The 13284-nt window shown below is 35.4% G+C and overlaps 1 protein-coding gene across 2 annotated transcripts in view; it reads left to right on the top strand.

Moving 5' to 3' along the window:
• MAGI2 (membrane associated guanylate kinase, WW and PDZ domain containing 2) overlaps window positions 1-13284 on the top strand; it is a 775461-nt gene that overhangs the window by 418461 nt on the left and 343716 nt on the right. The window lies entirely within an intron of this gene.

Here is a 13284-nt window from a genome sequence, read left to right as displayed (position 1 = left end):
TCTGCAGAGAGAGTCAGGATAGTTTTTTGTTGAAACCAAGGACATCTTGGAGTCATGTTGGCTGGATGGCTCCCTTTCAGGCTGATACACTGTGGGATACATCGTGGGTCAGTGTGACTGCTCAAAATTTAGGTCACAGGCTTTCTGAGCATAACAAAAGAAGCTTATTTGCAGTGATTATCTATTTTTTCAAAAATGTGTTTGTTGAAAGTGAAGTGGTTGAGTAAGACTATGATTCAAAACAGTAATTTAGTATGCCCAGTTATAAGTCCACATTTTAATGTATTTTGTATGAGAAGAATCTAGTGAAATGACACTACACTATGAAAAAATAAGATCAAAGTCTAAGTGTCACATGCTTACTCCTTCAGTTGAAATGAAGTTATCAGCAAGGATAAGTTATCCTTATCAAACAGCAACCTTCACTGACTTCAATGATAGTTTAATAAGAAATCAGTTTTTTTGAGAAAAGAAAGAAAAAAGTCAGGTTTCATGTGAAGCCCATGGTACTTTGTAGTCAAAGTCTGTACCATTAATTTCATATTTATTTCTTTATAACGTTCTTTGAAAAATACAGTTATTTCAGAAATTATCTGTTTCCTCCTATGTCAGTATTGTTTAAAGATGCCCATGCATATCAGAATATTATTATATTGATAGTAATTGCCCTGAAATATACATATACTTGAAGAGAACTTTCCTACCCTGTTTTAGGAGACAAAATGTCAGATAGACAAAAATCAAGAAAAAACAAAGTTAGCTCCGTCTTATGTGGAGGATAATAGACACAATATATGACGTAAACACCACATATTGTGTGATGTATTTATCTATATTATTGATGGAAAAGATCTATGGTGGACGTGAGCTATAATTCCTGTTTACTAAGATTCTTCTTTGCGTCTAGGGTATAAGTTTTAAGTTAGACATTTTTCAGTGCCTTACTGACCATGCCTTATTTTAAAGAACACCTCATCTGTAGTTCTGCAAGAAATGAATATTTTTGATACAAAAGGGTACAAATTGATTATAAAACCAAGACTGTTAAATAAGAAATGGATTTGTGACTCTAACAAATATACCCTTTAGTTTTACCATGCTATTTTCTTTGGTACCTCATTTACCTCTATATAAATGATGTCACAATGCCATAGTGCTACAAGAAAATAACAGTTTACCATGCTGGGGTAAGAAAAACAGCAATGGAAACCTCTTTTTTTTTTTTTCTCAGCCTGTTAAATCCCTCTAGTTCCTGGGGAGGAAGGTTGAAAACATTGTAAGCATATGAAAGTAAATAGAGGGCTCAAAATTTGTTGCTTTATACCAGGAAATAAGTTTGAAGAAAAAAAATAATGTAGTTTTCAGGGCTGATTTTAATGTAATATATAAGAAATGGCATTAATGGATAAAGAAATACCAGAAGATGAGGGAATGGGCATGGAAAGAAATTACTAACACTGAATGAGGTCAGTAGACATAAAAGATGATACGTTAGAGAAATGATAAAAACCAGGATAGAGAATATCATTCTGTTAAAAACTATTGCTGGAAGTATGATAAGAGGTCCTGTTTGGATTATATTATGACTCTTCTGTAGGCTTTTCTGGTCATATTGGGACATAGAGCAGAAGCTCTGCCATATAGCGGCGGGTATGAAAACTGCAGTAAGTTTGGTCACAATGGAATATTGTAAACATCCAGCTATAACCTGTCCTTACTAATAGCAGTAAGTTCCAGTTATACTCCTTTTGTCACCAGATAGTCAACAGACCAAGAAGAGGCGATTGTCTTTTGAACTTATTTTCAGCAGAATATTATAGAAGTTGTTATAGAAAACAGACTGAATGTTCATGAGTTTATTCAGTTTAAATTAAATGGAAGAATAAACAAAAATAGGTCTGTGGTTAAAGACTTTAATTTTGAAAAGGGAAGACTGAGAGATTAAGAAAACTAATTTGTGAAGTCAACTGGAACAAAGAGCTAGAGGATTTTAATATAGACAAGACTTTGAATGCAGAGGAGACTGACCTAGAGTGCATGCAAAACCTATGAACAAATTTTGAAAGGAAGAATAATTAGGGATATAGTGGTTAAATGAGAAATGCATCATGGGTTTACTAAGGTTGATCATGCTAAGGTTGTCTCTCTCTTTATAAGATAGCTGATCTTCTGAAAAAAAAAAAGCAAATAACTTTCTACAAAACAAAGCTAAATTTAATCTGTCAGGATTTCAGAAAAGCGTTTAATATGGTGTCACATAGGAAATTACTAGGTAAACCTTAGAAAATGAAGATTAATAAAAGAATTATGGGGTAGCGGACCATAAAGGAATCTAGCTAACAATAGCAGGCCTTGCTAAAAGGGCATTATTGGTCTGAAAGTGATTTTATTAATAGAACTAACAAGGATCATTATTAGGACAAATTGTATTTAATGATTTCTTTAATGATGTTAGTGTAAAATACAGAAGATAGATGAATTTTCAGTACAAAGGATGAGTGGGATATTATAAAAGAGTACAAATAAAATGAAACCTAAGATTATCTAATAAAAAAATCACATAGCTATGCACTAAATATTTCTGCTATAATTTGGAGACTCATCAACATGAAATGTTGACAGAGATAAAACAGCATGGACTAATTAAACTGGTGTGACCACGTCTGGAATTTTATGTGCAGTGGTAGTAATGAATATTTAAGAAGACAAATTGGAATTGTGTTAGGAACAGAAAAGGATATCGTTCTACCAGTTGTATTAAGAGACTATTTTATGACCGGAAAGAGAAAGAGCTTGATATGAAGAAAAATATGTGTTGATAAATGATCACTTTGTTCCAAGGTGCAAACACAAAGGTGGTAAAAGAGATACTTCACTGAAAGAGCAATCTTGGCACAAGAGTAAATGGGAATAAATTGGCCATGAACAGATGTTGGCTGGAAACTGGAAGATGTACCTTATTACTCAAAGGTGCTAGACTACTTTTCCAGAGGAAAGTGTAAGGGTAAATCCTTAGTTTTAGATGAAGCTGGTAGCCTTATGAAAGTGAAAATAGGATCTGTCTCTACAGAAAGAGTGGACTGGATTTGGTAACTCTTTCAGTCATCTCTCTTGCATTACATATACAACCATAAATGCAGATAGACATTGTGTGTCTTGATTGTATGCCTTGCCAGGGTTTTTATCCCCAATTCCTATGAACTTCACAAAGCAGAAGCATTAAATTAGTCCTACCAATATTTATGCATAGTAGCTATATAACGCTTAAGTGTTCAAAGTATTCTGTTAACACATCTGACATTCTGACATCCCTTCAGGTGGGCATATATTGTTCTTAGTTTCCCAAAGACACAAACATATTAGCTTGCTCAAGGTTATATTACAAGCCAGTGGCAAAGATTAAATTGGAGGTCCATCAGACATGGATCACAGTCTTTGGTTGTAAACCCTAAACTACAATTTTTTTTTTCAGGAACAGGGTATGAATGATTAAGAAAAAGGTTGACATGAACTCTGTTTTCCTAATTAGGGTTTCTTCAGAACAAGATTATTTCACCTCTAGTCCTTTTGTTCATTCCGTAACAGCATTACCCAAGCATTGTTCATTGTTATGCTGAGAAGGTAAGACTAAAGAGTTTATGAATAGGTAAACAGGTAATGCTAATGCCAAACAGTAATAAAATTGCAGGTATGTAAACCCAAGATGATCTCATTAAAGTAATAAACTCAGACGGATATTGAAGACCAGATGGAAATCCAAATAGGAAAATCTATAATAGGACATAAGGATGCAAATTACCCAGAGCAGAGTTTTTCCACATTTGAAAGTAGTTCCTTATGTCATAAAAAGATATATACATAAAATACAATCTGTTAAAGTATTTGTATTGAAATCACAATTTCTAAATAGATATACTTTGGCTGCTTCCAAATTAATGAATATGTATGGAATTGTTACCTTTCGTGCAAAGATTCAGTGGAAAATGTCAAACCTTGTATGATGTGTGGAATCAAAATTTCACATTTAACATGTCTGCAGTTTTCAGAGGCTTTGTACCTGTGTACATATATGCACGTGAAAGTATATTCACTGAACAGTCCATCTATAGAATATTAAAAGAACTTAAGGGTAATTACAAATCAATAGGAGACTTCTTGTTTAGTCAGTATCCATTATTCTCCCTCTGTCGGTCTCTATCAAGCTTTGGTAGTAGGAACCATGCCAGAAGGATTTGAATTTGATCTGGACAGAATCTGGACAGTGAAGTGCAGAAAGAGCCATTATACTGGCTTTAGAGATCCATCTGTTGTCCTTATGCAGATAATATTGCAGTATTAGAAAAACTGGCTACTTTGAAGATCCCTTTGTCACTGTCACAGGTCTTGCTTAATTAGGATCTTAGCATAACTATCAGCATGTTTCAGTGTTGGAAAAAGTCCTGCATATCTCTCCCCAAAGACTGGTTGTGTCTTTTATGTAAGATTTCAGACTTGTGCCCTACAGCCTGGTTCACAGTCACCCTCCAACAGTCCATTCAGGCTTGGTGGGTTTTTATTTGTCTTTTCTGTGGAAAACACACTTGGAGTGGAAACAGTGGAGACTGGTAAAGCCTACTGGAGAACAGAATAAGTGGATTAGGATGTCTGCTGTAGGAACAAGTATTGCCTCTGAATCAGTTTCTATCATATATAGACCATATGTAACAGTAAGGCACAGCCAGGTGTTTGTTTGAATTTAACCCTTTGTATCAAAAGAAACAATAAAAGGGTATATGCATCTCCACTCTTAAAGGCAGAGAATCAGATTAAATAGGAAATAAACACTATAAAGTGTTATTTACACACTGGGTAGTGCTCATGGTGTCATTCTGTGGAGCACTCCAGGGGACAAAACAGACATCATTTCTATTGTGGTTTTTTTCAAGAAAAGATATTGACTTCTAACAGTGCAGAGACAGTGTTTAGCACTCATTTTCAGTTATTAGTATTACTAAAAAATTGAGCATTTAGCAATGGCCCAAGTTTTTGCAATGCGGTAACACTTGCTCTGACTTTGTTTCCTAGGCACACTGGCTAGCCCTGGCCTGGAGATCACCCTCAATAGCGCTTTTGCAGCAAAAAAGAATCTATCATGTAGGATAGAAATGTCAGGTGTAAATCTTTTTATGCTTCCTTCCCTTCTGCTACTTCTTTCCCTCGGTTACCAATTTTAAAGAAGACTCCTGTGGGGGTTTGGCACAAGGCAAAATAGAGCAGCTGGCAGTCCCTAAACAGCAGAACAATCCCTGTAGTCCTTTCAAATTAATTGCTCTTAAGTCATTCTTTAAACTACATTGCTTTACACTGAGGTCAGTTTGGTTTTCAGTCAGTCTGTAAATCATGATAGCAAATAGATGTTTTGGAGCCAACTCGCCCTATTGCTGTAATCTGATCTTGTTCTAGTAATAGGCAAGTGAAGGTGGAGAGCTGGTTCACAGTAAAAAATAATGAGATGTCACATATAGTGTAAAAAAAAAAAAAGGCTTGGCTACATATTTCTTTATTGTTTTGGGACTGGAAAGTGAAATGAAGGTTGCAGTGCATATTTGGGATTACTATTCTGCATGGCAAATATTCAAAAGCACGTTTAAGCCTCACTTCAATTTTTAAGTATGAAGTTAGAAAGCACCTCCATCACAAAGCTTACAATAGACAGTGTGTATTTTGGACTAAACACAGCTAACCTTCTTACAGTAGGATTACTTTTAGAAAGCAGTCAGCATGTGACGTGGACAGCATTCAATAACAAGCTGCCAGATTCTGACCTCACCCTGGTTTCACTCCAGCAGGAACGACAGTGGAGTTAGCAGAAGTCAATGGGGCTACTTGAAATTTACACCAGAGGATATTAATTTGGAAGCTGGCCCATGCCTGGGTAGCATCTCCTGAAGCAATGTTTCTGTTCTAGCTGCTCTCTGAAGTTGATGTTCTTCTGGTTATGAGGGTTAGAAGACTACCCTAACTTTATTTCAACAAAAGATTGTTATCCAGTAAAAATGGAACACTAAGTAGCAATAACACTTCATTTGTTTTCGAGTTTCGCATCCTGAATTCTTCTGTTAAGCCACATGTGATTTAGGATCCTGTTCCAAGTTCTAAACATAGAAAGGGCTAGTTTCAAAATGGGGAATGATGTATAATGAGCAGCAAAACAATTAAAAGCAATATAGAGTCTGGTTCTTCTGGCTGGACAAAACCACTAATGGGCTGGACAAAACCACTAATCTATACAAGCTGATCATTCTAAAAGTGCTGCAGCATTAATTTCATGAACTGCAGTGAATAATGGATTTTACTCTGTTATTTCACATTAATCTTTCCAGACTAAACCTATGCTCAAATATATATTTCCTCCAAATTTAAAGTCAAAGATTATGCCAAATAATTGGCATTTTTTTAAGTCATTTTCATAGTTTTTGAACTCTAACTATTTTGTTAGTTGGGATTGGTGGAGCCTGAGGAGAGGTAGAGTAGTGTCTTATGGCGTGAGGTCCCCAGGTAAGCAAAGTTCTTTGCTTCTCTGTGCAAATGTCACCTTACAGACTCAGTTGGGTATTGATTCTCCTGGGACAGAGAACCGTGCCTAAGACTAAGTCATGAGAGTTAGTCACTGCAGAACTCATACATGCATTTTAAATGCTTATAGAGTGAGAAGCTTTGTGAGTCTTTCAGTGTGGAATACATGGGAGTATGAATTCATATTTGCCATCAAGGATGTAAGTGAATATTTTAGACCACAAGTCATTTATGTGCAGAGTTAAACTTCCCTGAGAGCCACTGGTGAGAAGTTCAGAACAGAAGATTGGTCTTACAATGGAGTTTTAAATTCTGTTCTTAATCAGTTTCTTTACTCTTTCTTTCTTTCCTCTTTCTTTCTTTCTCTGTTTACTTTCAGAATCCATTTACAACACATGTAGAAAAAACTGTTATTTTCTCTCTTTAAAAAACAAAGAAAGCTGGGATAATTGAAATAATTGTTCAGGTTGCTTGTAATAGCTCTTGAGAGAGAAGACAGTCATCTGAATATTGTATTAAGATTCATACTTTCTACTTTAATCTCTCGCTTAGTCAAATAGTGCTCTTTAATCACTGGTTATATGGAAAGAAACTTCTAAACAAAGTCAAGATATGGAAATATATATCTAATTTCACTCTTATGTATCCAGTCTCCCAATTTTATGTGGCTATTCTGACATCCAAAATGACCAACTCAGTTAAGGTCTATAGAGTAGGTGTCTTTTTTCTTTCCACACCTCCCAGCGTGATTATCTTCCATCTATTTCCCCTGGCTGAAGTGAACAGTAACAATATGCACAGAGCTTTCTCTGACACCTGCCAGGACTGACATTCAAATTTAGTGTGTGACTGGATGTAGCAGAGGTTTAAGGTCCTAGTTTCCCAAAGGTTAAATGAAATCAGCTTTTCTGGAAATACATGTACACATTTTTTGGGGGGTGGGGAGGAGATTTCCTGCAGCAGTTCAGAAAAGCTATCTCTTCTTTTAATAAGACTTTTGGTATTTCTTCCCTCTAAACTCTCTTTTTACTGTCTCAGGTCAGACTGAAGATGGGCATAAGAACAATGGTTTTTAAAGTGTATTCATTCAGTTTGACTTTCTCAAATGATACCACATCTGGATCAGTAATTCTATCCCTTTCTCCCTTCTCCAAACCACAGTGACGTCTAATAATTGTGCAGATTTTAGACTACTTAGAATGGTTGACCTTTAAGCAGAAAATGATTCTCAGTCCTAGCTAGAGAGGAGATTGTACTTTGCTGTGATAATTAAGAGAACTGGATATTAAAGTTAGTTTAAAGCATATTCATGGGAATGAAATGCATTAATATTAGAATTTAATCATGATGCAAGAGTACAATTGAGAATTCTGTTCTCATCTGTGAGGTAGATGTCGCTCATCAGTACTGAGAACAACGATGGCTTAAGCTAACCCATTTTCTTTGCATTGCAACAGGCTGGGAACATACACGTGTTCAGCTATTGCACGTCATCCAAGCCCTGGCAGTTTTTAGCTGAAAGCTGTTAATTTCTTAAGATGAGCTAACTCCATTGCTTGAAATCATGAAAGCATAACCTGTCTGATAAATAGCACACAAGTATATGTTTGTAACCGTGTTACTCAAGGAGATAGAATTGTATTTTGGAAATAAGTAACAGAAGTGAGCATGTAACATCAACTCAATGTTAAAACTAAGTAGCTCAATCAGTTGCTGAAAATTGTAATGGATCTATCTCCTGCTTTTCCCTCAACATGGACAGAAATAACAAAAGTGTTTAACAATGCCATAGAATAGGAAAAAGATAATTTCAAAGCATAGAAAAATGGTGAGGGTGTTTTTGTTCTGTTTTGTTTTTTTTAATAGTCTGAAATATTTGGCATATCTGATACTTAAGACATTTCAGACAGGCAATGGCACGGCTTGTCATGCATACTTGTTGAATCCTCTGTTGAATCTTTTCATGTGATCAAGTCCATTTGCTACAAATGTTCATAGACCCACCCTTCATTGATTTCCAAACTAGAAGTGGTCATTTTAATAATCTGTTGTGACTGACCACATTACACAAACCCCAGACTTTCACAAACGGTTCTTGCTTGAACCTTACAGCTTCTATAAGTATTACAACCTATTTTCATTTTAAAGGCTTCATGTGAGGGAAACCCTCCAACATAAAAATTGCTCTCTCTGCCCTGGATACTTGACTCGTCACCCCTGAAGTACATTTAAACCTATGCTGCACATTTACTGATTTTTGCCCATTTCAATTATAATAAATATACTAAGCAAATTTGTCACTGAAATGCCATTAGTGAAGCAACATTGAAAAGAGTTGTTCCTTGAAGGAAAACGTCTGTTAAGAGCCTATTGAAAAGATAGAAATTACTTAGGTGAGGTCAGCTGACTCTTTTCCTGTAATACTAGACTATTTAAATTTTCATTCAAGTGTACTGAAATAAACGAAAAGGTGATAAATCTTTGAATGAAGCTCTCAGGTATTAGTTGAAGCCCTGAAGCAAGACCTCATAAGCCTGCAGATTGTGGGGGACACGTACCCTGGTTCTGCACAGGCTGGACTGGTCCTGCCTATGCAGTTGCCTCTTGTTAGCACTTGGCTGAGCTTTCAAGCTTTACTTTTGAGCTTTTTTCCCAAAGTAGAACTGCATCCTTGCCTGGCTGGCGGTCCCCAAGGCTGCTCAGTGACCACAGAAGAGACTGCTGGAGTGACACTGTTTCAGATGGCAGTAGCACCCAACAACATATGTACTCAGATCTGCAGGTTGAGCAAAAGATTTTCCCCCAAAATTTGACTACTTCCCTCCTTCAGCCCTGCTCCCCCCCAGCCTCACCCAGAGCAAACTAATGAAAGAACCAACAACCCACAAAATAAAGTGAAACAAGAAACTGTAAGAAGGGAACAGGTCCAGCAGAGATTCTCCGCATCTTCTGTAATTTTCCTTTTGCAAACAGTTTCACTGTTTTCAGTCTATGACTCTTGTGGTTTGAAGATTTTAGTCTATGATTCCTGTGTTTTTCAGCCTGGCTGAGTCAGGCTAAGATAGTGCTACAGCTAAGATAGTTGTCTCAGGTAAACCAATTAGTCTCAGTAATACTCGATGATGATTTATGCATTCGCTTGTTGATTATGAAATTATTCATCCCTGCAGTGCACATAGGAGCTGTGTAACTTTCAATCAACTTGTATTTAAAACTTCTTTCAAATGGGACTTTATAAAACATAAAAGTGTTTTTTCAAGTGACTGGTTAGAAACAAATATAGCGAAAAAGAAAAATGATTTTTTAAACATGCTAAGAAAATTATATAACTTTAAAAGGAAGAGAATGCTGTCCTTGGAAACACTGTTAACATAATCACAGAAACATGGAAAACCACACAATAACTGGCTTTTTTAAATCTGCAGCTCTTCACCAAATTTACTCAGACAATTCTGCATATGAAAGAAAGCAAACAGTTTCTTTAATATTGCTTCTGAAGCTGCCTTGGACTTTGCAGGTCTTTCTTTGGCAGTTCTCACACATGCTAGCAAGCACAGAGAATAAAGTGCAGTGAACTTTGGAAAAGAGGTTGGAATGGATTTCTTTCTTTTTCTCTTTTTCCCTTTCTTCCTGTCTTCCTGCCTTCCTGACTTCCTTTCTTTCCTCTTCTTTCCCCTTTTTCTTCTTTTTCTTTCATCCCTTCTTTTTCCTTCCTTCTCTCTTTCCCTCTTTCTCTTTCTTTATGATTTTTGTTTGTTTGTTTGTTTGTTTGTTTGTTTTTAACTGTCCTGTGGCTTAGTTATGGATAGAAACATTCATTTTACTTTGAAACTATAACCATTTATGAAATCACATGGAAAGCTTTTAGCCTAAAAGGAAGAAAAATTCAAAAATATTAACGGAAATATTGGAAGGATTATTTTTCAAAATTATGCTTATATTTGGGGGAAAAAATCATATTTTAATCAGAGTGGGTTTTTAAAAACCTGTTATAAGCCTGGAAAGCAAAATTACATATTTCACTTTGATTAACAATAAGTACTTGATCCACAAAATGTAAAAATGGATTTTTTACATATATTTTAACAATTCATCCATAAAAAGTCAATTCTTTGCACAGCTTTAATCAGAATTCTGACTCTCTGTGCTTCCTTTCTCTGCTTCCCATCCTTTTTTTCCTTCCTCCCAGAGAAACGTGCTACAGGTTTGTTATAAGTCAATTTATCTTTAAACATTTTTGTTGCTGGCTCTGTGTGCTCTGTTATGTTTCCAATTACAAAAAAAAATCATTTTTAATCCAAAATCTGAAGGTCACCAATTAGCTCATTTTTGTTCCATAACAGAAGAAACAATGTTAACTTCCGTAGCATCTAAACTGAATATAAATGCCTCATTAATGTTAGACATATCAAAGCAAGTATCCAATGACAGATGACAAAGTAGAAAAATAGCCCTGGAGAGGAAGACACAGAAAGATTAGACAGTGTTTATTATCATAAAGCAATTGTTATGTGCTCTATAAACTAAGTGATATAAGGGCACAGTGCAATGTTATGAAGAAGTAAAGATGTTCTGCTGAGCAAAGCATTGTATGTAAATAGTGAGATTTATTTCAGAAATCCTGCCTAAGCTATGCCAAAAGTTCTCCCAGAGCAATGCTCAGCACCTTATTAATTTTTAAAGAAAGAGGCAGTGGTTAATATATTCAGACAACAGAAAGCTTCCTTCTAGGTCATGGTTCTTCCACTTTGTTGCCATATATTTTATTGCTCTCTTCTCAGAGTTTCTTTGATAATGCACTGAAAATGCTTTAGGAAGCCTGAGCAGGCCTCGAAGTCCAGCTGGACTCAAAGCAGTGGCCTGAAACAAAATTTGTGCAAACAGCAAACATACAGAAAGCAGCATCCCGTCTGGTGGCAGCAATCTGCAGGTGATTCGGTGTTCGTGTAAAGGAATTAAACAAATCAGTGGATCATGATTTTACATAATGATGTATAACTTGGAGATGAAAACTTATTCATTAAAATTGAAAGCTAATTATTTGTTAGTGCTGTCTATTACAACAAGTCACAGAAGTTTTCATATGTAAACCTAAGGATTTTTATATTGTCGTTCATTCCAGTTGGACTGAAAAGTCAAAGCTGATGTTTTTGTGGGTTGTATTTGGGAATATTTCAATAGTAAATATACAGTATTAAATACATAAAATAATATTATAATGCATAAGTCAAAGTGAATAATAAGGATGAAAGAGTAAAATCCTAATGCCTCATTTCCACACATTTGTTACAACTTTTTAAATTGACATGTTCTGACAATGCACTTCGATTTTAATGAAGCTGTCTTTCCAGTTGAAGAATCTTCCACTGTAGTAATTAAGATTCTCTTAGTTTTCCAGTTAAAGTACTCTAGAGAATTGCTTATTCTTTCAAAGTGTTTCTTTTCAAAGCAAAAAAAAAAAATTCAGTTCTTTCAAAAAGGTTTGTCTCTGTTAAATCTAACTTGAGATAAGTAACTCTTTGATGAAGTCAGGACCACTTCTTAATGTCTCTTTGTAAAAAAAAAAAAAATCACAACCCAACCCAACAAACTATTCTTACCTTATCAACATCCTTCCATAAATATTATGAGAGCATGTGAGAAAGGTGAGACTGGTAACAGTTTGTTTTGTGGGTTTTGTTTTTAAAGAAAACTTTAAACATCATCTTAAATCTTCTTTATACTTTATTCAATCATCCGGCTGTAAAACAAGTTGCCATTCACGTGCTGGTTGCTGTAGCTGTGAAAATTTGTGAACTGTAAAATCCTGACTTACGATTTATCCATGTTCCTTATCTAATAATATTTCTTTAGATAGCAGAGAAATAGAAATATTGAAAATAGATGAAATTCAGTACCACCGTTTAAACTGAAGAAACCAAATCTTGTTACTTCACTCATTTAACTCATTTTTTACTTTCTGTTCCCTGAATGAAACTTCAAGAGACAATACTAACATTTTCTTTTCACTTTCTGGTATTCTTGGAAAAAACTCACAAAGGAGATTAAAATATTATTTTCTGCAATATTAACAGCCAGTGCTGTTTCCCAGTGCTAGCTTTGTCCTTTGTGGGAAATTTGATGTACATCATTGGAAGTTTCATTTGAAGGACCGTCATTTGGCTTTTAAAAGATTAACCTGTTTATAGGAGAGCATACTAGAAAGATGCATGAGCTATCTTACAAATTTAAAGAATCTTTTATTCCTGTTATATTTTTGCTTCCACAAAAGAAATATACTGTGTGAGAAGAGACCGCAGTGTGAAATACTCAGATTCTGTTTTATTAACAAAGCTATCAAAATGACAGTTGCCTAAGTGAAATTGAGAAAATTAAAAAAAAAGAGAAAAGAAAAAAGAGAGACTCTGGCCTCCTATATAAACAATAGCCTTTGCCTATTACATCATCACATTGTAATTAGATTTATTATGGCTGTGTGCTCATCGTTTGAGTAACTGGAATATGTGATGTGATTTTAATTGGCTTACGTGTCATGCTGAGTTCACTAATGCATGAGAGCCTGCCTTGTCCTGCTGCTGTAGGAAACCTTTCCTGTAAAAAAATCAGCCAGTCCACCGCAATCTTTCAGAAATATTGCACTGCAACAAATGGCAACGTTTTCTAAATTAGATTGGGGACTTAACCCATCAACAAAGTAACTATTACCTCCTGCCTTTCCCCTCCTCATCA

The sequence above is a fragment of the Gymnogyps californianus genome, chromosome 1 (assembly GCF_018139145.2).
Source record: "Gymnogyps californianus isolate 813 chromosome 1, ASM1813914v2, whole genome shotgun sequence".
NCBI classification, from domain to species: domain Eukaryota; kingdom Metazoa; phylum Chordata; class Aves; order Accipitriformes; family Cathartidae; genus Gymnogyps; species Gymnogyps californianus.
Note: the sequence above shows the minus strand (reverse complement) of the source record. Positions and strands in the feature narration are given on the sequence as shown.